This window comes from Monodelphis domestica, chromosome 1 (genome assembly GCF_027887165.1).
Source record: "Monodelphis domestica isolate mMonDom1 chromosome 1, mMonDom1.pri, whole genome shotgun sequence".
Taxonomy (NCBI): domain Eukaryota; kingdom Metazoa; phylum Chordata; class Mammalia; order Didelphimorphia; family Didelphidae; genus Monodelphis; species Monodelphis domestica.
The window spans coordinates 603,601,251-603,627,053 of record NC_077227.1 but is presented as its reverse complement, the minus strand read 5'-3'; the positions used below and the strand labels follow the sequence as shown (position 1 = coordinate 603,627,053).

General features: G+C 38.1%; 1 long non-coding RNA gene across 1 annotated transcript; it reads right to left on the bottom strand.

Annotated features, from left to right (window-relative positions):
• Positions 1-666: 666 nt before the first annotated feature.
• On the bottom strand, positions 667-22,509 carry LOC130456551 (uncharacterized). Its single transcript, XR_008915594.1, has 2 exons — positions 22,279-22,509; positions 667-9,564 (listed from the first exon to the last, which is right to left on the bottom strand). It is a non-coding gene; the product is annotated as an uncharacterized LOC130456551 (long non-coding RNA).
• Between the last annotated feature and the right edge of the window lie 3,294 nt (positions 22,510-25,803).

Here is a 25,803-nt window from a genome sequence, read left to right as displayed (position 1 = left end):
TTCTAAGATAGTATTCACTAATGTTGTTATAATTCTCCATTTCTGAATATGGCATTAAATATATAGTTCTATTCAATGATTTGCTAGACTGTGTCACAATTTTTGGCAGCATTTGGCTTTTTTAAAAAAGTTGTTTAACACTTTTTTGTCAAATTTGATTATACAGAAGCAAAACTACTTTCCAAGGCATTTTGTTAAAGATTTAAATCATCCTACTATTTTGAAAAGGAATAATTTTTGAAATGAAAGGCACCTTAGAGATCACTTAGTCCATCCTCTTTGTTTTAAAGGTGAAGAAACTGAGGCCTCGAGTGCATGTGACTTATATAACTATACTAGTCTAAATGTAAGTCAGATCCCTAAAATGAAATGCCTTTGAAAATATAGATGTTGAGGCTATGGTGAGAAAGGGGGCTTTTGGTTCCTCATCCTCCCTTCCATAGTTGTAGTCATACAAAGTAAAAAATAGTCAACAGAGGAAATGTGGTGTTAATGAATTAAGAAGTCCTTACATCCTCCTTTTCTCCTTTTATGAAATGTAAAATGTCTTGCTTTAACAAAATTAAAGGAACTATTTTCATTGGATGAGCAAAAATTGACTATGTTGTTGCATAGTTTTATATAGTGAAATGTAAGATTTAAATTAATATCCAATAACTCCAAGTATTATATTTTGTAAAGTTTATTAATAAACACTTGAAGTAGAATAAAAAAGAACAAAAGTAAAACCTGAGTAAAAAACACCTGAGTAAAATTCCTCTACCTCTCACCTTACCCTACCTTCACAGTCACATTTCTGGGAGAAGAGAGAACATGGAGCTACACAAAGCTTATATCTTCCCTATGTTGGTATTTCATGTTAGATATGTAACTGGAATGCTGAGAGAGCAAGTCCTGGAGAGCAAAATTCTAATTTTACAGAGTGTATAATTTTTGTAAATTCAAGATTTAAAGGGGTTTTTTTGTTTTTTTGCTTTTTGCTTGTGAGTAATTTCAGCAAACGAAGCTCACTAACTCCCTGAATTGAGAAAGTGAACTTTTTGGAGAAGACACCATGGAGATGCCTGCAGAAATCACACACTGCATCAAAAGATCCAGATTGAACTTTGGGATGTAGTGAATTTAATTGAGTGGGGTTGAACACATTTACTGTTGTAAAGATTGGATTTGGCTCTCCCCTGATTGTAACAATGAAGGTACTTAGCTCTTCCTTGATTGTGAAGATTAAATTATAATCCCCTGTCTATTTTTAGATTTCAACCCCCAAAAATGTAAGCATAGTACTTAAAGTTGTGAATCTTAAAACTGCTCAGACTCTACTTCAGAAGATTTGATTAAGCTATTCACCATTTTTAACAATGGAGGTAATTGGTCAGGAATGTATTGAGAACTTTTAAAATTACTCCACCCTACTCAGACAGTGCCTTAGGGGAAGACAAAGTTGAAAACTCCTGACTGAACAATGAAATGTCCCTAACTCATATCTTATAGTAAAGTTAGAACCTTAAGCTAGGTCTATTTTTAGATCTAATACAAAAAGGTGCTAAATACCTATAAAGGTTAAATTAGTACCTAAAAGTCAAGCAACTTACAAAAGGCAAGCTTAACAAAAGAGGTGTGAAGTACTCAGTAGACTTAATCTAACCAGAGAAGGTGAGAACAAAAGAAGATGAGAACTAAGAATGGGCAGTCCTGGGAAAAAGCGTCTACTGTGATTGGTAGATGTGAAAATTTAGGGGAAGTGACATAAGAGAAAATTTCTTTAAAAGGAAGGTACTTATTGAATTTGAGTTGGTTGGAGTTAGTAGTTGGAGTTGGAGGAGTTTTGGGATTGGAAGTTAGTTAGAGTTGGAGTTCGGAGGTTTGAAGCTTGCTTGAATATGATCTTGTGGTGAGTGATAAAGACTGACTCGCTCTCCCTTAGGCCCAGGCCTAGGCCATTTGGCCTAGGCCCTTTCTACTATTTTCTCTTTTATCTCTCTCTCTCTCTCCTTCCCTTAATTCCTTCATTTGTATTAATTAAAATCTCCATAAAACTCAGCTGACTTGGGTATTTTCATATTTGGGAATTTTCCTATGGCGACCACTTAATTTCAGATTTAAATCAAGACACTAAAATTATCTTTACAGTTTGGCCAAAACCTTTACAGTCTTGGCAATTCACAGTCTTGGCAAACCACATTTTCACGGTTACAAAGTTGAATATGGAGATCTACCCATTTTGGATTTTAACCACAAAAAGGTATGAACACCCATTTCATACATTGAGTGGGAGGTCTGTGACCCATGTGTGAAAGAGTGTGCAGTCCTGGAGTGGAGCATTGACTGTGATTGGTAGACATAAAAATTTAGGGGAGGTGACATAAGAGAAAAAGTTCTTTAAAAGTGGAAATAGAAACACACAATCAATTGGAGTGAAGAGGGACACTTAGAGTTTGAAAGAGACACATTTGGAGTGGAGCCTGCTGGAGTTGAGGCTGATAAAGAATCTGCTGATTGAACTGACACAAGGTAAGTGTAAAGGCTTAGTAATTCATTTTTGGGATTTAGTAATTAAATTCTTGGTGACTAATTACATATATTCAGTCCAACCATAAAACTGACACTGTGAATGTAAACTTTTGACAAAGCCCTAATTGGCTTTTTGTCAATGAACCTAGCAATCAATGGTTTTGCTCTCTTTCTTTTTTATCTCCCTCTTATCCCTGAATTATTGTAATTTACCTTTAGATAGTGCAATATTGTATGTACCTCTTGTAAGAGATTTTTAGAGATATAAGCTGGATTATGGGAAATGATTCTTTGGGGAGACTAGGCATGTAAATCTGGAAGATTTCAATATGCTTGTCTCTCAAAGAATCATGGGGGGGATTTTGTAGTTAGAATTGTCTCACCACAGTTGATCCAACCCCGCTCTTCTTACCTAGCCTCTCATTTGTGTGCTTACACTACATGCAGGCATGTGTATGGGAGGGAAGGATAAAAGTTTTGGTGTGGCACCACCCTCTCTCTGTTTCCTGGAATGTGGCTGAGGAGCTTGGCTGAGAGTCAGGCAGTGATCAGTTAGATTAGATTAGGCTTTATACTTCTAAGCTTTTAAATTTTTTTTCTACTTCGAGTGATTATTAATAAACTTTATAAAAATAATACTTGGAGTTATTGATATTAATTTAAATTTTACATGAGTTTGGAAGGATCAGTAAGTCCAATTTGGAGCCAGAAGTGGAGAAGAAAACCTGAACCCAGTCTCTGAGGAAGAATCACTCTTGGTAGGGTAAAGAGAGGATTTCTTTCCCTGACACACCATCTACCCTGTTACAAGGGAATCACTTTAAAAGACTGATATATATATATATATATTAATTTAAGGTCGCCAAGGAATCAGCTATGTAATTCCTAAATGAAAAACTCAAGTCAGCCGTCAGCCTTTTTTGGATTTTAATTACAATAGGAGCAAGAAAGGAATTAGAGATATATATAGAGAGAGAGAAAGGGGAGAGAAGGGAATAGGGCTTAAATACCCCTTCTGTTTAGGCTGGGCCAAAAGGCCCAAGCCCTTAGATAGCTGGGGCAAAGAAAAGAGATCAGTCCCTATTACTCACGTGTCCAAAATGGAGAAACAGTCTCAGAGGCCCCCACCTTCAGCTTCCTTCAGAGCAAGCTTCCTCAGACCCCAGGAACCACACCAACCAAAAACTCAAAAACCTCTCCAGTCTCCAGACCCTCCTATCTTTAAGGACACCATCCAAGTTGCCTCCCCTCAGTCCTCACATCTACCAATCACTCTTCATCAATTTCCCTGTCAATGGAGGCTCTCGCTTAACCCAGGACCGCCCAGAGGTTTCTGGCTTTTGCACATGTCTGTTGAAGGTCATATTTTTCAAATGATTAAATCTTTACTCCTTTGTTACAGCCCTTTCTAAATCCTGTTAACTTGAGTATGGTAGAGATTGGAATAATTAAATTTTGATCTAGGCTGCAGCCCTTACTCAATCCTATTAGGACTGAATAGGGTGGAGATTTATTCCAAGTATCTCCATTGTATCAATTCTAAAATCAATCCAGACTCAAAGAAATTCCTGTTCTATGCTTAAGCATAGGTCAAAGTCCTTTCCATTGTTCAGCAAAGGGTCTCTGTCCTAAAGTAATCTTAAGAAGGGAAGAGAAAGAACCTCCCATGCCAATGGAGTTCCCATTCCAATAGACTATCAGTAAGAAATTTTCCAAGTATGAAATATCCCAATGGTGAAATTTTCAACAATTATAAGTCTAAGGAAATTTGAGGTTTACAACCCCCAATATAAATTTCATTTTAAAATAAAAACTCAGAGAGTAGGAAATATCCACCAGGGAGCAGATACATACTCCCACAGAAACATCAGCAAAGAGACAATCACTTACAGGAGAAAGCATCTGAGAGTTTGACTTCTGGCAACAGAGAAGGGAGTCATCTATGGACTAAAAAAAAAAAAAAGAAGATAGCTCTGGCAATCCAGAGTCAAGCTGTGAAGAGTAGATCCCAAGGACCCATCTAAGTCACTTGCTAAGCAAAGATATGTAATAAAGATTAAACTGAAAGGAAACTTTTACTTATTGAAATGGAGAGGATAAACTGAGGGGAAACCTGTTTCTTTAACAATGACTGTGGCTAGAGAGGCTGTTACAGGGGCCTAAAACTGCTGAGGGAACTTGTGACTGCTTATTGGTAATGGAGGACAGAGAAATGCTGCTGGAGGATGCCACCACATGCACACACAGGGATACTCGTACACAAGGGACTGCTCTGGGGGTATCTGCCTATTGATCCCTAACAATGGCTAATCTATTTCCTAATCTCCTTCCTCCCTCAATCCCTCTTCCAACCCTCTTCCTCCTGTTACCCTTCTCCTCCTGATTTTCCCTCCCCCCTGAGTGAATTATAAAATATTCCAAGTTTCTTTCTCAGGTAAGGGGTTTATTGAGATAACAGGATGGGAAACTGAGATAAAGGGGATGAGGAAGTCCCTAGTCTAACTGAGGTAAAATTGAGAAAATAGTCCAGTCCCAAACTGTGACTATTAGACAGGGAGATGGAAGACAATGGCTTTTCAAGATCTTCTTTCTTCTTCTTCAGTTAAGTTTCTCCTTCTTGTCAATTTCAAGTGTCCAAAGTCAGAGAACTTCAAGTAACCAAGTCAGCTTCACAAATGTCTCTCAGCCAACTTCAAACTCCAGAGAGCAAGTGTGTGTCCCCCAGTCAGAGACCCAGAGACAAAAAAGCCCCTCTGGTCAATTCCAATTGTTCAGAGCCAGAGAGCCAGAGAGCCAGAGACTAAGTTCAAAAGCCCAGTTTCTCTTCTTAGTATGGCCATCCAAAAGCCTCCAGGGAAAAGTTATGACTTCCAGTCCCAGACACAGAGACACCAAAAGTCCCCTGGTCAACTCCACCTCCTCAGACCCAGAGAGACAAAGTCCAAAAGCCAATTTTCTCCTCTCAGAGTGTCCAGCCAAAGCCTCCAGGGAAAAAGTAACTTCAGTCCCTCACACAGAGACACAAAAGCCCCTACCTCAGCTCCAACTGCCCAGAGGCAGAGAGAGACAAGAGACCAAGTTCAAAAACCAAGTTTTTCCTCTCAGAGTGTGGCCAGCAAAACCCCCAACTCAGCTCCAACTGCCACCAACCCGGGGACATTCCGATGGAATCCTGGGTTTTACATTTTAGAGCTAGAACATCTTGGTCCATAAGTCCTGCAAAAATATTCTCTGTCTCATATTTCTATCACAGATATCATATATAATGGGAAGCTTTGTGAGGCTTTAGTAGGAGGTAATAGACCTCCAGTTTTCACAGTACTGGGGTAGTCAATAGTATTGGCTACATATGTTCCCCATAGGGGAACATTGTTTTTGTTCTCTAAATTTGTGCTTAGCTTTCTCACAGTTGCGAGGTGCAATTGTGACAGAGTGCACCTCAGGTTTATGGAGTTTTTTATGGAGGAATTTTTTGTAACTATTACAGTTACTATGGCATTTTAATAACTGTTTTTGCTATGAATTAATTGGATGTACCGGGATCCACTGGGAGGATGGAAGGCATATTGCTGGGGGGAAGGGGCAGTATCATTAAAGATCAGTCCTAGAGCCCCAAAGTAGTAGTCACTCTAAAGGCATACAGGTCAGAAATGGTGTTATATAGGTATACACTGAAAATTATTTATGCATAATTAGTACATAATATTAATAAATCATATTTACTATAAAATATATTTAGATTCTTTCAATTCAATTAAAGATGTAATATATACCTACAGATCTATTTATTGCCAAAGTTTAGTCTGGTGATGGCTAACCTATGTCACACAGAACACTCACTCTCCATGGGGACACCCTTCAGAGATGGTTACTAGAAAGACAGAGGGGTTTGGGCAGAGCTGCTCCCCTTCCCCTCTCCACCCCACTGATAACATTTTTTTACATCACCCACCCCTCTGCCCAGTAGTTCAATGGGAGCACATAGGGAATAAGATGGGTGGCTCGCAGGTGGCAGAACTGGAGGGGAACAGAATGCTGCGGCCACTCCCTTCATCCTCTCAACACTACCTGAGGACATTCCTTACTTCACCCACTCCTCCCCAAAACCCAATGGGAGCAGGGAATGTCTGACCCTCAGTGGGGCGGGGAAGGGCATGGTCTTTGGTCTCTGGGAGGGTGGTCATGGCACTCAGTCAGGGGGATGGGGTAGGGGTAGGGCCCAGCACTCCATCTCCAAAAGGTTCACCATCACTGGTCTAGTCAGTTTTGGTGGATTTAGAGAAAGATGATCCTTCATTTGAGTTTTTAAGTATATCTCCCTATGGAGGTATGTATGTATTGTAAAGAATTAAATTTAGGAGTTTGGTGAAAATATATGAGAATTCTAAATTAATATTATTGTCACCAATTTAAAAATATTATAGCTCAAGTCAAAATGACTTTTAATAGTTTTTATTTACAAAGGGGTAGAAAGAGTGAAAGTAGAGAAATACAAAAAAAGGGTAGAGAAGATGTCTACCCTATTACACATTGCTCTGGTGCTCTTGTTAACTTTCGCAGGGTTTGTTAATCCTTGACCTGGAGGACCTGGAATTCTTCCCACAAGGCCTCCTCCAAAAAGGGAAGGCCTCTCCAAAACTACTTTCTCTCCAGACACCATGAAAGGAAGGCCAGCTACTCACTCACCCAAGAGGCAGTCCACGTCCCAAGTCCCAATTGTGAATCTTGAAATTTCTCAGACTTGTGAATGTTAAAAAATTCCCCATTGGGGAATTCTCCATTGGGACAATTCCCTATTGGGACCACTCCCCATTTGGACAATGAGAACTCTACTTAGATCAGAAATGTGAAGACCTCTACTCCACCCGTACTTAAGACTGCTTTAGGGGAGAAAACTCCTTGCTGAACAATGAAAAATACTTACACCCATACTTAAGCCATGCCTATTTTTAGAATTAATTACAAAGGGGTGCTAAGTACCTATAAAGGTCAGGCAACTTGTGAACTTAAAAGGAGCAAAGAGGAAAAAACTTACACAGAGATTCTAACCTACTCAGGTGTGGATTACTAAAAGGATTAATTTACTCGGGTGTGAATTCAGAATGGGCTGTCCTTTGGAAAATGTCTACTGTGATTGGTAGATGGAAGAACTTAGGGGAGGTAACATAGGAGAAAGCCCACTATATAAGAAAAAGGACAGACTATTGAAGAAATCTCCTGAGATATACAGGCTCTTGAGAGAGAATCTCTAAGGAGGTCTCTCAAGGGAGGCTGACTCTGGCTGGAACTCCCTCTGGGGAGACTCTGTCCCCCTGAATCCTTGCTTGGACAGATCTTGTGGTGAGTGATTTAGATATAAGGACTGACTGATCTTTTCTTTTAGGGCTTAGGCCTGGGTTGGCCAGGGCTGCCTGGGCTGGCCTATTCTTTTCTCATTTATTTCCTTCTCTCTCTCTCTCTCTCTCTCTCTCTCTCTCTCTCTCTCTCTCTCTCTCTCTCTCTCTCTCTCTTTCTTTGATTCCTCATTGTATTATTAATTAAGTTCTCTATAAAACTCAGTTGACTTGGGTATATTCATAATTGGGAATATTTCCCTGGCGACCACCTTATATATTGATTTAAAAACAAGACACTGTAGTGAAAACATTTTCAGTGGTCACAAATTTACTCACCCACTCTTATATCTATCACAATTTATATCTTCCACTATTTTAATCACTATAGTTTACAACCTCAACCTATTTTAACTCTTACAGTTTAAGGCATCCACTCTTTTAAATGCTACAGTTTATGAGTCTTTTAAATGCCACACAATACTCCAAGAGGCAGGTCACCAGTCAAAGATGACTACCGATGATGCTGCCACCACCAACCTTCAGCCAAAGAAGTTTGGGACTTTTATAGTTCTTTCTTGTCTCTTCCACTCTTCACAGGGGCCAATCACAGCTTCCAAATTCTCTGCCCAAGGTGGGAGTGGGGGTGGGGGTAGGGGAGAAGTGTCTGTGGGATCTACTTCTTATCCTCTGAAGGTGTCAACTTTTTATCATGGGATTCACAAGTTTCTGATTGATTGGGTTAAAAGGGTGGAGTTCTCCAAGTAAGTGATATATGAATTCTCTTATTTCTCCAAGTAAGTGACTTACTTGATGGCTTACAAAGTGTTAAGTAGGAGTGTTTTCAGTTTTGGTTGATCAATTTAAAAGTTGCTGATGCTAGACAAAGAAAGTCTGATTCACTCCTCACAGTATGTAGACATACAAACTGGGATCTCTTAGAGATAGTTGAGAACATCTTCTAGTCCTAGGTATTTGTCAAATCATTCATACCTCTTTTAGGTTGAATAATTCTATGTCACAGACTGGGAATAATTTGACTATTGGGCTTTTTGTCTTGTGTCTCTAAAATGGAAATGAGAAAACTTCAACTATTTTTAGAGAAGTTTAGAATGACAGCTAAGTACCTACTCCAAACCAAAGAATTAAGAGTGGATCTGGGTTTTTGAGTAACGGAAAGAAGCCTGAAGTCTCACAGTTCTCCTTGAGTTTGGTTGTTGTCATATGGGGGTCAATGTCAGACTCTAGCTGATCAGTCCAATACAGGTGTGGAAGGCTCTTCCACAGGTATGGCACATGTTTGAAGTAGAGATATTGCTAAATTTGCACATTTCCCATTTCCTTGAGCTCTGCAATTCTGCTTCATTCATAAGGCAAAGTGCCTTCATTGAGGTGGCTATGCCATGCTGGATAGTCCTGTGCCAGTGTCTCCCAAGTCTCATAATCAATACTAAAGTTCTTCAGAGAGACTTTTAGAGTGTCCTTGCATCGCTTCTTTTAACCTCTGTGTGAGTACTTGCCTTGTTGAGTTCTCCCTGGTTTTTAGGCAAATGTACATTTGGCATTTGAACAATGTGGCTAGTTATCAGAGTTGTATTCTCTGCAGTAGAATTTGAATACTTGGCAATTCAGCTCAAGAAAGGACCTCAGTGTCCAGTACCTTGTTTTGCCAGGTGATCTTCAGACTTCAGTATTGTTGTGTTTCAGGGAATAGGTAGGCCTGAAGAGAAGGAGAGGAATGAAGAATACCTAGTCAGTGGAGCAGTCAGAACACACATAACACTTACTGATTAGGTTCTCCATGTTATATGCCCCATGTCATATGAGTCCCCAAACAATTATAATAGTAAGATCACTGATGATAGATCAACACGACAGATATAATATTAATGGATAAGTTTGAAATATTGGGAGAATTACCAAAATATGACACCGAGACATGATATGAATATATACTGTTGGAAAAATTGTGCTGATGGACTTGCTTGACACAGGGTTGCCACAAACCTCCAATTTGTTTGTAAAAAAAAGCATCTGCAAAGTACAATAAAGCAAAGGACATTAAAATGAGGTATGCCTGTATATTTCTATGGAAGTGTATAAAGCAACATAAGTAATGGAGATAGAGGAACTCTTAAGAGCCATGCAATGAACCCCTCTTGTTCCTTCACTCCTTTGTCTTGAGCTGCTGGATCACTAATAACACTAGTTTAGGGAACGATAGCTTCAGGCTATAAATCTGTCCGTGCTTTTATTTCTCCTAGAATCGCCTTGGGCTGATTTAGAGAACAGTCACAGGCAGTTCCACAGGTTTGTAACTTCCAAACAGGGTTCTTTGTTCACCTGGTGCTCCTATGCTTTCTGCTGAGGGGGAGGGGAAAATAGAAACTTGCACTTATTCCAGGCTCATTTTCTCCCATTTTCATTGCCTAAAAAACACTACACAAACCAAAGTTAGCTTACTAAGTTTTTGTTCATTTGTTTTAGTCTATTCATGGAAGAAAGCATAGCTGAAAAGATGAAAAAATGCTGAGTGCTTTGGAATAGTACCCAGTGCTTAAGTTTTCTGGCTACTGGGATAGAGATTGTGTTCCTGTTTAGACAATGGGAATGGTGGAAGGAGAGGAGTTAAAAGGACTACTTTTTCTGCAGTTTAGAATTATGGAGGAAGGGTAAACATTTCTGATGGAGCAACCTCGCCAAACCAGTTCCATTTAGTACCAAAGTATCTCATCATCTTTGCCCCACAGTATCAGTCACAATGATTGGCAATCAACTAGTCATCATGAAAGGTGGAGTGGGGGGAGCAGAGGCAGGTTTCAAACCTTGAGTGGGTGACCAGATGAGACATAACTGCAAGGACACTGACTAATTTAGGTCATTCTGTTCTCCATCTTTTCCATTCTTCTGAGCTCCATCTATCTTTCCTGAAACTGACTTTTTTTTTTAGTCCATAGCTAGGCATCAGTGATGATTCAAGTTATTAGTTTGTCCAGGTAAAGAAATACCTTCCAGTATTTCTATACTATAACACCTTAGTGGATGGGAGCCAAGACTATCAATAGGATGCCCTGTGGAGATAAGGTGCAGAAGATGGTAACAAACCATTTTATTTAAACAACAACAGAGCACTATTGACTAGAGGATATTTGCAAAAGTTGTGATACCTACGTCATGCATGTAGTTTCCACATATATGCCTTGACCACATGGGTTTCTGACACGTGCTTCTTTATGTAGGTTCCAGAGTACAGTTATATCCATGTATGTTCCTTGGCCACATTTATGCTCTTTCTCATTTGTGACAAGGAAATCACTTTAAAAGACTGATATATATTAATTTAAGGTCACCAAGGAATTCAGCTATGTAATTCCTAAATGAAAACTCAAGTCAGCAGTCAACCTTTTATGGAGTTTAATTACAAACAGGAGGAAGAAAGGTATTAGAGAGAGAGAGAGAGAGGGAGAGAGAAAGGGGAGAGAAGGGAATAGGGCTTAAATACCCCTTCTGTTTAGGCTGGGCCAAAAGGCCCAAGCCCTTAGATAGCTGAGGCAAAGAAAAGAGATCAGTCCCTATCACTCACGTGACCAAAATGGAGAAACAGTCTCAGGGGCCTCCACCTCCAGCTTCCTTCAGAGCAAGCTTCTCAGAGCACAACCTCTCCAACCAACCACCCTAGTCCTCAGACCCTGCTATCTTTAAGGAAACCATCCAAGTTCCCCCCCCCCCTCAGTTCTCACATCTACCAATCACTGTCCATGTCTTCCCTGTGCCAATGGTGGCTCTACCTTAACCCAGGACTGCCCAGAGGTCTGTGGCTTTGCACATGTCTGTTGAAGGTCATATTCTCAAATAATTAAATCTTGATCCTTTGCTGCAGCCCTTCCTAAATCCTGTTACCCTGAGTAGGGTGGAGATTGGAATACTTAAATTTTAATCTATGCTGCAGCCCTTCCTAAATCCTGTTAGGACTGAGTAGGGTGGAGATTGTAATTTCCAAGACCTGGTTCTGTCATTCCAAGTATCTCTATTGTATCAATTCTAAAATCAATCATGACTCAAAGAACTTCCTGTTCTATGCTTAAGCATAGGTCAAAGCCCTTTCCATTGTTCAGCAAAAGGTTTCTGTCCTAAAGTAATCTCAGGTAGGGAGGAGAAGGACCCTCCCTACCTAATGTTGGAAATGGGGAAATTTCCGACATTCATAAGTCTAAGAAATTTTAAGGTTTACAATTGACAGTGTGATAATCTGTGGGAGAGTAAACCTCACACAAGCTAAGAATCTTTCTTGTCACCTAATTAGTTATGCTATATTACTTTATTTGAAATAATGTGTCCTTCCTAGTATATGTATTACCCAGCTCCTAAAGTCCTAAGCTTCCTCATCTGTAAATTGAGGGAGTTGGACTAGATGACTGCCAGGGTCTTGGATCCAGCCAAGCTCAAGGCTCCAGGGGGTCCTGAGCAGGTGGAGCAGCTAAGGGGAAATAAATTATGGAAGACAGCTGTGTGTGTGTATCTGCCTGGGGCCAGGCTCTGTGTGGAGTGGTTGCTTCTCCATGTCCAGAATTAGCCTTTATTTTTATACTCATTTTCTTGGCACACTGCTACACTATTCAACATATATGTTCAAATTAAGGTAATTGTATAAGTGATACATTAACTTAAAAAAATCATTTGATTAACATTCTGAGATCATTCTACATGCGTATTGCAAATATTAATTCTGACAGGATACACAAATGTTTTGCACAAGATAAATGATTTTGTCACAGGTGGCTTAATTTTCTCATTAGCCTATGAGGAGCTTGAGCTTACAGACAATCAAGGAAAATCACTTATTACCTTTAATAAAATTAGATAATCAACCAGAAATCCTAAAGACAAATAACAATCATAGCAGTGAGGTTGAGAGATCAAAGGGGTACTGAAAACACAATTCAGATTTAATATTAGGCTGGTCATTTCTCAGAATTTGTTAGGGAGTTTTTCAAGAAGGGTTTCAGCTGGTAAATCAAGTCACTGAGGCATGTTGAGGTATGGTGTACCAAAGCTTATTATACAGGCCTCTCCTTATGAATGATTTATGTACTGGCTTAGGAGGATAAGTTTTAGTACATGGGAGTGGGGGATTTCTGGGCATGGCTTTGTAGGCACAGCTTTTTCTGGGAATTATATACCTAAGCAAAAGTTGACTGATGATTTGGGTTTGGTTTTGTGAGTCTGATCTTTTGGTGATATTTTGGGGAAATAGTGTGCAAGTATTTTGTTCTCATATTATTCCTTCTCAGACTAGGGAGAGGACAATGATCATGTTAATTCCATTGGAAAGGGATGTTGATGAGAGAAGTCACACAAAGGGGGATAAGTGGATGGTTCCATCCTGCCTAGGAGTCACTTTGTGACCTCCTGGCTTCCATGAGTGACTGTGTCAAGATGTTGTGGCCTGATGGATCCTGGCAGATGATCTCTAAGGTCTCTTCCAGATCAAAATCCTATGATTACAAACAATGGTGAATGAAAGTCAATACCCATTTATGTGAAATGCAGTCGGAAATAAGAGGGAAAATGTGATCTTAATACAAATCAAACACTGGGTACTGGCTATAGCATTGATTTCTTACATGCAAGCAATTTAATCTTTTGCTTCTTGTTTTCCATAATTTAAAAAATAATGGAAGGTTTCCATCCCTCCTCAAGCAGAATTAGGCTATTAGTAAACTATTCATATTATATGTGGAAAATACAGAGAAAGAAGCTATAGTAATCACTTTAGCATTTCTTGCAAATAAAGAGAACAAGAAATTGCTAAACATATATTGGAGTTAGTGCATATATATTTTATGTGATGACCCTGATTATAACAGGAAATAGCCTACAATAGAAAGTGCCTTGCTCTAATGCAAATACCAACAACATGGAAATGGGTTCGAATCAAGAACACATGTGAAACCCAGTGGAATTGCGCGTCGGCTATGGGAGAGGTGGGGGGGGGGGGAGAAAATGATCTTTGCCTCCAATGAATAATGTTTTGAAATGACCAAATAAAATGTTGTTTAAAAAAAAGAAAAAAAGAAAGAAAGTGCCCTGATATCATCATAATATTATGACCTTTGGCAAGTCATTTCCAATTAAATTCAACAAGTGCCTCCTATGTATATAATATTTGGTTAGGTTCTGGGCACACCAAAACCAAATGGAAAATAGCTCTTGACCTAAAGCAGTTCTCAGTCTATGGGGAGGAGAGAAGTTTTACACAAATCAATATGTACCTTATTATTTGAGGAAGGGGAGAATACTAAAATCTTGGTTGTTGCCCTTTGTACACATGGAGGACCAAAATTATATCATTAATGATGTCTTTTGACTCTAGCATAAATTGGATTTAAGTGAGGCAGAGTTACACAAAGTCATAGGCCTCACTCTCACAGAGCCATTGAAATCCATTAGCAAAACAAAAGTCAAGACAACTGGTAATGGCTTGAGATTCAGTGGATGATCTTGGCTTCTCTGATGTTTAACCAAGCTCTAAGTACTCCACAGCACCTGCTTCTGCTGTCTTCATGCTCACTGGAACCAGTTGTTCTTATCTGCCCCTTCTGCCAGGGAAAGTCTTCACATTTCTGGGGTAGACACTCCCCAAACTCATCAGTGGGTTTGAGGCTTTTTGGTTACCCTCTAACTGATTTAGCCTGTCTGCCAAGAGGGTTAACCAGAGCATGTCTGCTAGGTATGCTATGGCTTCTTAAAGGCATAGGTTAGAGCTCAGTGGCAGATAGACATCAAAGGAGGAAAGCATGAAAAGGGCTTGGCAAGCCCTCAGACCAGAAGTACTAGTCTTCCCTGAACACTCAATACATTCCAATGAAATCTAGGGTCTTCCTGTAGGAGGTGGTATAGGAGCTGAACCTTGAAGAAAGTAGGTATTTTACTGGGTTCAGATGAGAAGAAGATGTATTCCAGGTATAGGTAAGGACTTGTGTAAAGGTAGAATGACAGGAAATAGACTATTAAGTCAATAGAATAGTAAGTAGGACAGTTTGGTTACAACATATGGAGAATGAAGGAGATTGATGAGCAATAAGCCCAGAAATGTAAACTGGAGCCTGCATAGACTGGAACTAGTTGACTTTAAATTACTACTGTTATAGGGAAGTTAAACAGAAGGAATCACAGGTTTATTAGCTAAAGGTACAAGGGAATGGAAGGGGGTCAGGAACCAATTCACTACTACCCCACCCAGATATTAACACACTAAGTTTTCTAATCTAAACTTAACCTAATGAATAAAAGGACTAATTAAATTGGAGAGAGATTTTTAAGGGAAAGACAACCAGGGCCCAAAGGGAATCTCACCACAAGAGTCCTCCTTTGCTCCAGAGAGAGATGTCAGTAGCTCCAGTAAAAATCCACTTTCTCTGTGTAGTATAATCAGCAGGAAGTAGGCAGGAATCTCAAGACAGCCACAGAGAGGGAACTAAATGTTTTTTTCCTACGTCCACCACAGGAATACCAAACAGCTACCCTCTGAGTATCTTGAGAGGAAGCAGGACCCAGCTTCTTTCTCCTATGGAGTCCAGCACCCAACTCCTAATTGATTTTTTCAGTAACTCTCTGTCTCTCTCCAGTCCCAGATCCTGAGAGTTCCAAGTAGAATGTTGGCCCTGCTACTTCTTGCATTTTTGCAAACCCCTTATTACACTACCTATGGGGTTTTAATGTTATATTAGAAGCAACAGGGAGCCACTGAAGGTTGATGAACAGAATAACATGGTTAGACCTATACTTTAGGAAGGTTATTTTTTCCAGCTGCATAAGGGATGACTTCTAAGGGAAAGGCTTGAAGCCTAGAGTCCAATTAGGAGGTTGTTGAAAGTTCAGGAGACAATTAATCTGTTACATAAGAGTAAGAAGTAGATTATATGATGAAGACCTATGATCTCATGCCATTCTACTTAGAGACACTTTACAAAGTTTACAAAGTGCTTTGCCTTTGTTATCACTGTAACCTCCTGTAGTTACATTTTAAAATTCTCGTGGGTGGACACCTGAGAAGATTGGAAACTGAGGGAAAATGGATAAAAGAGAGAAAGAGAGAGACACAGGAATAAAGACTCAGAGACAAGGAGTTAAAAAATATGGACTACATGTTGCTCCTCAGATGGATTTTAGAGGGGGCTCCACATGTGTCCTCAAACTTTTATTGGAGAATTAGGGAATGTGGAGTGGGAGGTAACTAATGAACATGCTACATGGCATAGGCTTTAACATTGGCTCAATTGACAATCATGTAATCAAAAGAGAAGGAGGTTAATCAAACATGTAACTTAGAAAGGAATGTGGTCTAACAAGGTGTGAACTAGGGCCCTGTGGCAAATAACGTCCTGCTCAGGAATTCTTTTGTCCTTTGGACTGAAGATTTGGCAATACAATAATCAATAAGTAACATGAACATGAGTCTGGTATGTGAACACATAAGATACAGTATTAATACATCAATAATACTTCCATAATGCTAATATACCTGGTATGCTATAATCACATTTTAGCCCTAGACTATCCTCATGACATAGTAAAGATGAAGAAAAAGTTAATAGCTTTACCATTTTGAGATGTAAACGTTGTACATCAAAGATCAGAAGCTTTTATACTGAAAGTAGACGAAGAACTAGAAAGGGCATTATATCTGGGGGAATTTGCATCTTATTTAAAGTTGACATGTGTCTTTTAGATTTGGATAAGGTCTCAAACTTGGGTAAAATTTGAAGTGAAATTTTATGCTAAATCTATAACTATTCTTGTTTTCATGATTTGATGACTCCTGATTTTTAATCTCCTGGGCAACTTAATATTTGAAGGTCTATTATAAATTTTTATTTTGTTTGTTCAAGCACATTTATCTTCAAGTTTACATATAACACAACACAATTTTAAAAAATTAACTGTGAAGTTTCTAGTTCTCTCTTTTTGCCTGTTTTTTGTTGTTGTTGTTGTTGTTGTTTTGTCTGCCTTTTTGCCTTCAGATCAGGCACAGGGTAGGTTCTGAGACCCCATTCTAGGTTTAGAGACATATAGCTATTACCTTCCTACTATTCTCTTCTACTCTGCCCAGTATGTTGTGTCTGGCTGAGGGCAACTCCTTGCCTTGATCTGCCACAGGTTCCCTTAGTTAGTTTCCCTTCTCAGTCCATGCTGGATTGGGACCCAGATCTGGGGCAAAAACAATAGTTGCCAATTGGCACCTGATGTGTCAGGCACTTCTACATTTCAATCAACCATTTCTTGCCCTAGTACATAGTCTCTCGTCCCATTTAGTGTTGAAGTGCTAAAACTCTGTTTAGTTCCTTCTGACTAGATTGAGTCCATAGACCTGACTGTTGCTCTGTGCCAAAATGGACTAGAAAAATGACTCATTTTGATTTTTGTTTTGATTTTCTGGTCAAGACCCAGTCTGATGTTTTTCTAGGCATTTTTTGGAGTGCTTATTGAGAGGGAGCTAATCTGTACTGCTTCTTTTAACTCAACTTTCTTATTTGATAACTCCAAAAAGAGATTATACATGAAATTGCAAATGTCTATTATGTATATACCATACTTTTCTTTTAAAAATATATAAAAAATTCAACAAGCAACCCTCAGAGCTGTCCTCTTTATCTATAATTCTCTTTGGCCTTCCCTTTGTTTCTTTTTAAAAGTACTTCAATGGTCTTCCTCCCTCCCTCCCTCCCTCTCTTTTTACCTTCTTCCCTCCCTCTTCCTTCCTTCGTTCCTTCCTCCCTTCCTCCCTTCCTTCCTTCCTTCCTCCCTTCCTCCCTCCCTCCCTCCTTTCCTTCCTTCCTTCCTTCACCACCATTTGCCCTTCTCTACTTTCCCTTTCCCTCTTCTCTTTCCTCTTCATCAAATAAACTTGACTAATAATTATTTCAATTTAAGAATTTAATTTCAATGCATAAAAATCTTAACTTTTTAGTCTCTCCCTCTGGTTTGCTATCAGCATTCTTTGCTGGCTTATTCATTCTCATTCAGTTTTGCTTTTACATGGTCTTAGTTGATGTGTATTCTATTCATCATATGATGCTTTTTTTTACTTGTTAATATTTCATAAAGGTCTTTCCAGAATTCTTTGTAAACCTAATACTCATTTATTTTAATGGTATTATGGTAAACTATCATAAAAACATATAACAATTTAAATTATTTACATTTTTGTTAATTTAAAGATAATTTTGCTGTGAAAATACTTTAACTTATAATCTGTAAATGGCAATTTCTGAGACAGGTGCCTGTGTATAGTCAAACACTTCACTTGTTAGAAAACATAAAAATCAAAACAATAATAAGAATATAAAATGTATGTTATGCCTAGTTAAATACCTTATTGATGCTAAAAAAGGGAGGAGGGAATAAAAAATAGACTTTGACACAGATGATCATTATTTCTCAAGAGAAATTTAACCAATGTAAATAAACCATCACAAGAAGGAAACTAAAATAACCTAAAAACTGCATTGACTAGCACATGCTTTGTATCCTTGCCAAATGGAGAGATAGGGCAGTCAAGGGCAATAAGATGTTGGAATACAGACTCTTTTGCAAAATGTAGGAAAGTGGAAGCAACATTCCCTCACAGAATAGTAGAAAGCAATGGAAATAAAGATGAATTTTAAGAAAGTTTGGTGAAATGCTTAACAAGGGAAATTAATCCCAAGGGTCCTTAAGGGTGAGAAACCTTAAAGGCAAGAAGATGAGAAAGGCAAAACTTTATGAGAATATCAATAATAGTAAGCCAGACAATCCTGAGGATATTTAAGGATGAAATGGGAAAGATAATGAATATATTAAAAATGGAAAATATCTGTAAAAGTTTCTATAACAACTTTGTTTCTTGGTTAATGATGTTGAATCTACAATATATGAACTCTAGCATCAACATCTTCATAGTGCTTTAGGAAATGATTAAAAATATGAGAAGAGCATTAATTTTAGACTATGTATAAACAGAGGAGGTCCATGAGAGAGCTAACATAATTTTTAAAGGTCTTGAGAGATTGACTTTCAAAATATCTAAAAGAAGGGAGTCATATGTTAAGTTCTTAGAACTTCAATTAGGTATTGATTCCAGACACTTGAAAATAATATCACAACCAGCCTAGAAATATAAGTATCTGGAATTGCATGACAATATTCCCATGTCTACAAAACCAAGGAGACACTCTGAAGAAGTTTTGAGAAGAGGCAAGCTTTCCCAAATGGTATTCTAGAGTAGAACTTATAATTTTAAGTTTCTCAATTGACTGAAAGGTTCAGAGAACACATGATTTATTTCATTGGACTTGTTTATTATTTCCTTTAAAAAAGAGGTATTTGATTTAGCAGAAAAAATGCTGCCTTAAAGGTTCTTATTTAATATTATATGCCACGTGTTTGATTTTTTACTCTGTTTTGGCTTCCATCCTAAATTTTGATTCTAAGGCAGAAGAATAATAAGGGCTGGTAACTTGCCCAGGGCCACACATTTAGGAAGTCTGAGGCTAAGTTTGAACCCAGGACCTCCCATCTCAAAAAAACCTCTCTCACAATTCGCTGAGCCACCTAGTTGCCCCTTTTTAAAGTGGTTATACATGATGATATAATGTATAACCCAGATCAAATTGCTTGCCAGCTCTGGGAGAGGGCAGGGTCGGGAAGGAGGGAGATAATTTAGTTCATGTAACTTTGGAAAACTTATGTGGAAATCTGTTATTATATGTAATTGGTAAAATAAAATATCTTTATAATAAATAAAAAGTGGTTATGCACATTATTTTGTTGTTCATTGATTTCAGTCATATCCAACACTTTCTGGCCCCATTTGCATTGGTTTCAGTCATGTTCAATACTTTCTGGTCCCATTTGGGATTTTCTTGGCAAAACTACTGGAGTGGTTTGCTGTTTCCTTTTCCAGATCATTTTATAGACGAGGAAACTGAGATAAACAAAATTAAGTGACTTGTCCAAGTCTCTCACAGTTAGTAAAACTCTTTAGCCAGATTTGAACTAAAAAAGATGAGTATTTCTGATTTCAGGCTGGGTACTCTATCCAGTGAACTTTGTTTTAAAATTACACATTATTCCTTGAAAGATATAACGATGAGATAGCTGCTTGATAATGTTCTAAATATAGCAATCAAATCATAAATCAAGGAAATATAGGCATACTAAAAGTATTCCCTACTGTGAAAGAGAATTCTTTACACTATTGTCTATTCTGAGTTAACAATAACTTAAGTACCTCACTAGTTTGTGAAGACAGGATTAACTCTCCTTTGTCTACCTTTTAAATTGAATCAATAAAAGATTGGACACCCTACTTAGGGCTAAATGAGAAGCCAGAAAGATACTTGGAGAGCTCTACCTTTTTTTGAACTCAGAAACTTGTGAATTATTTTAAGAGTTCACACAAGAGTTCATACCCTCAGAAACTGTTCAATCAGGAAACTGTGAACCTTTTTGATGAGAAATTGACCTTCAGAAGGTGAGAAATTGATTCCACAGACACTGCCCCCTGGGCAGTGCTAGACAATTTGGAAACTGTGATTGGCCCTTGTGAAGAAGGGAGGAGGCAAGAAGTCATCATAAAAACAAGCCCAAATTTCCTCAGAGAAGATGGTCTTTGAGAAGATAGATTGTCTTCTGGAGATAGTCTTCTGACTGAGGAGAGCCTACGAGGGAGCTTTGCTGGAGACTATGGCTTGGATTGTGGGCTTGGAGCTCAGCTTCGACTTAGACTCTGACTCTTGTACTATTTCATTGGGCGAGTGAAAGGCTGGCTCCTTTCCTAGCTTCCTAAGAGACTAGCTTCCATCTTGGAGGAAGCTACACGTTTACTCACCATCAATCTTCATGGTTGAAATAGGAGAGATAACTTCTCTAGCCCCCTCACATTTCTCTTCTTTATTGTTTCCTCTCTATTTATAAATACTTGTAAATACATTTCTGACTCAAGATATAATAAATGTTGGCAACTACATAATTTCATAAAATTATTGTACAACCATTAATTATCACCTTTACACTACTAATCATGGAGGATCTTCAATGCATAGTTCACATGAAAAAGGAATTCCCTATTCATAGTGAAGGTCCTCTAGATGCTTCTGTATTGAAGAACTGTCCAAGAGGGATGTAACATAGGACACATCACATAGAAGAAAAAGGGTAACTGGCTTCTACTCTAAAACTGTAGCTTATAGCTCTAGCTTAGTAGGAGCTTGTTGATCTTCAGCCCCTTCAAGCTTCACCAGTCCCTTTAAATCATCTTTAAATCATCAGCCATACCATTTAATTTTCTTAGATGTTCACAGGTAGCCTCAATTTTATCCAACTTCTCTTGTAACACCATAACATTCTTCAAATCAGAAATTCCAAAATTTAAATAACCAAAAACATTGTATCTCTTAATCAGATGCTTCAAGATTTTAATCAGCTGGCATTACATACCAAATACTATAATCCCAGATATAACATAGGATAAACCCCTTCTTATGCTAGCTTTGGTATAAGGAAGCAAGATTTCCACTTTCATAAAGTCATATAAGCAGACAGGCAATATTACAACAAAAACATGGGGAATTAGGGAGAAATAGTATCTCAGAAACATTTTTTTATGTTAATGTTACACTTATTTAATATACCAGCTGCTGTTTTAGTATAACAGAGCCGCTAATAGTCAATCTATTGCTTACTTCCATTATATTGGCTACTTAGACCAAGTAGCAGTTGTTACAATGAAGCTGAGAGAAAAAAACTGGTAAATGGTATCTTTTAGTCTCCACCTCAGTTCAATCATGCAGTGAAAAGTTCCAATAGAATGTCCTCTTGAGTCCCTTGCCACAGAATTCTATTCAAAATGGCTACTTGCCAGTCAGAGAGTAGTCCTCTTGGCAGCCACACCAAGATTCTATTGGTCTGACTGAGCTTGGCAGAGCTGCTCTCAGAATTCTAAGAGGCTGTGGTTGATAGTTACACCCCAAAATTCAAAAAATCCTTTGGTCCTAGCCTAGCTGACTGCCAAATGTATTGAGGAACTGTCCTAGAGGGATATTAGATGTTACAACCTACCTAGGAACTCGTCAGGGTCAGTAAAGCACCAAACCCTTGTATTATGGAAACAAAGTTTATTTTTATAAAAGGAATGAGGGGAAACTGGTATCTGACCCTAACACACTTCAAACTACCTCCACTCAACTGCTAAGTCCCCTTGAGCCTTCTTTTTCGTCTCTGGGCCCTGCCTACATACAGCTCCCTGTCCTGCCTAAAACCTTCTCCCAAGCTATCTGACAACCTAATCTAATGAATAAAGAAATATTTAATAATTAATAAAGAATGCAAAAACCCCTGGGTTTGGCTGCTGTACTAAGTAACCCAAAGTTATAGATGGAAAGCTTTGGATTACCTTAGTCCAAGAGGAATTCTGGCAGCTGGACCACTGGCAGATGATCTTTGGACTCAGGGACCAATAGGTTTTCTCCAAATAAATCCTCTACCTAGATGCCAAAGATTTCTCCACCAAATCCTAGCTATCCAGGGAGAATCTCTTAGAGCAAAACCCCTCCTTCAGATTAATGGAAATGTAGGCAGAGAGACAAAACCTACTTCCAGCTCAGATGAAATCCAAGAAGGAAGTGGTTCAGTTACTTTCAGTTTTAGACTCCCACAATTCCTTTCTTACCCAGAATCCTTTCCCAGGGCTTATCTCAAAATTCCCTTCTTGCAACTAACCCTAGAAACCAGTCTTATATTATATTCCTACACTTCTCTTTGCAGATGGCACTCTGCTGATTGTATCAAGCCCTGGGACATTCCAGACTTTCCTAAAAAGCCATAATCATTTGAAAGAGTATGAATAATGACCATTGTTTTATATATAGGATCAAATCCAATATCCTTTATATGGCTTTTAAAAACCTTTACACTCTGGATCCTTCCTAAATTTTCAATCCTCTTATAGCCGATTTTCCTCCTATATTTCATGATTCAATTACACTAACCAATTTGTTATCCTCCCACAGGACACTCCATTTTTTGCCTGTGCTTTTGCTGTGCTCTCTTTCTTCAACTTTGCCTCCTAACTTCCCAATTTCTTTTAAGACTCAGCTAGAATCTTACTTTTTTCGAGACTTCTTTCTCTGTAGGTCTTGTAGATATGACTTAGTCATAGTCTTAGAAGATGCTCAAGAGTCAGTCAATAAACATTTATTAAGCATTATGTGCCAGCACTATTCTAATATGGAAAATATTGAACAAGCAGTTCTTTGGGGGAAAAATCTGTACATTAATTGGCATTATTTTGAATATTTCTTCATCTCTTTATTAAGTTTAGATAGCCTAAAACAGTAAACCCTGCCCTGATTTGTAGCATTTGCCAATTTCTGAGGTGCTCACACTAAAAATTTAAAAATCGGTTCCCATAAGCTAGTTTGAGCTGGTTCCAGAATATCTCTGCCACTGAAAACCTTGTTGGACAACATGTGAAGTATTTTATTTGATTTCAGGTGCCATCTTTTGGAAAGGAAAATAGCAAGCTAGAGTGCTTCTGGAAAATGATGATATGTTGAGGCGACTCAAGAAAATGCCATACAATGATTGTCTGATAGAACTAGGGATATTTAGTTGGACCATATCAGATTTAGTGAGAATATGATGGTTCTCTTTAAATATTTGAAGTGAAAGCATGTTGAAGTACTATTAGATTTCTTCTGCTTGAACATAGAGGATAGAACTGGGAATGGGAGAAGTTGCAGAGAGGCTGATTTAATGTCAAGTTGAAGAAAAATTTCCCCCAAATTAGAGCTTTCTAAAGGTGAGAAGGACTGCTTCAGGAGGGAGTGGATTCCTGCTCATTAAAGATTAAAGGCCTTCAGGCGGAGGCTCTTTGGGATTCTTGTTCAGATATGGGCTAAATTACAAGATTTACGTGGTCCTTAGCAATTCTTTTATTTTGTGAGTTTATGCTTTTGTGATTTGAATTGCCTGAAATTAAATGTCTATTTAGTGCCAGATTCAAATCCAAGTTGTTAGACTGTTAGTTAAATGCTCTTTTTGCCATATTCTGTTACCCCAATGACAAAACCCCATTTGCATTCCAATTTATAAATGCTTACATCAATATTTTCAGGCTGTGGAGTTGTTTATTGTACTCCAGTTGGGTTTTGCTAAAAGTAAGGTTGTGTTTTATTCAGTAATGATCTCAGAGAGTTCATTTGCCTCTCAAAGTATATAATTTCTAGGAATTAATATTCCTAGGGAGAATTTAGCTAGTTAAAAATTTGAGCAAGGTTGAATGTTTAATTGAATAAAATGTAGTTATTTACTTAGGGTTCTGTTTATATTAAAAATCTTTAGTTATGAGGTCTAGTCTCAGGCAGTATGAAATTCTATATTTAATTTACTAAGGGTCTGGTTTTGCTTAAAGCCACTTTTTAGTGCCTTAATGACTGTGCCTGGTCTGAGTCAGGTCTGCCCCAAAGGTGAAGGCAGTAGGATCATGAGGTAAATGGAGTTGATGGGACCCAGAGACCTTTAAATTATAAAAGGGCTTATTTTAAGCAATCATTGATCTAATGCAGGAAAGGATATCGGAAGCTATTTAGTCTAATTATTTTATTTACAAATGAAGAAGCTGAGGCACAGAGCTTACATGAATTAATCATTTAAAATAGTTAAAAATTATTCCTAGGCTAAATACCAAGGATATGCTTTAAGGAGTTAGGGAAATAGGGCTAGTTATATCAAGCAATTGGGAATATAGTCCCTTTTGGAATTCAAGACTATAGAGGCACAGTGGCAGACATGGAAAGTAACTGTCATTAGCATCAGTCCCACCATTACTAGCAAAGAAAAGCAGTAGTCAGAGAAGTCAGAGAAAGAAATAAGGTCCACAACAGAAGTATTAGTTATCATTCCCCCCTATTTAATTTTGAAATGTGCTATGAAATTAGGAGAAAGGCAGCAGGGTGTAGTGAACAAAGAACTGCCCCCAGAGCAAGGAGAACCTGGGTTTTAGGGCAGCTTTTGTCAAATAATTTTTGTGTGACCCTGGGCAAATCTCTTCACTTAGTGCTCTAGGCAACACACTAAGAATATAAATTACAAAGAAGGTGATCTGCATTGGTAGGTGAATAGGTTTTACCAGAGAGATCACCAGTCCAGAGTCTAACCTTTGAAAATTAGGTAGTGGGATCTATTAGGAAAAGTATTTGATTTAGGGGCAAAAGAATTGGATTCCAATCTAAGTTCTATAGTAGTGTGAATTTGAAATTGAAAAATTATCTTTAATATCTCTTCAAGTACTAATCTTTTGGCTTCTAAAATAAAAATTTTCAATGAACAAATTTTTTTTTCTCTCCCTCCAAAATCCCTGTATAACTGACCCAACTCACCACCAAAACAAAACAAAAACAAAAACAAAAAAGAAAAGAAAAGAAAAACAAAATTGTAACAAATATACATGGTAAAATAAAACTAATGCTCATATTGGTCATTTCTAAAAATGGATCTCAGTTTGTATTCTGAGTCCATCACCTCTCTATGGAGTATCATCATTTATAATGGATCATCTAGAATTGTGGTTGGTTATTGTTTCTTATTATAATATTTGTTACTCTATATATTGTTCCAGTTCTGCATCTGTTCATACAAGTCTTGTTGTTTCTCTGAAACTTCTTTCCTTCCTTCCTTCCTTCCTTCCTTCCTTCCTTCCTTCCTTCCTTCCTTCCTTCCTTCCTTCCTTCCTTCCTTCCTTCCTTCCTTCCTTCCTTCCTTCTTTCTTTCTTTCTTTCTTTCTTTCTTTCTTTCTTTCTTTCTTTCTTTCTTTCTTTCTTTCTTTCTTTCTTTCTTTCTTTCTTTCTTTCTTTCTTTCTTTCTTTCTTTCTTTCTTTCTTTCTCTCTTTCTCTCTTTCTCTCTCTCTTTCTCTCTTTC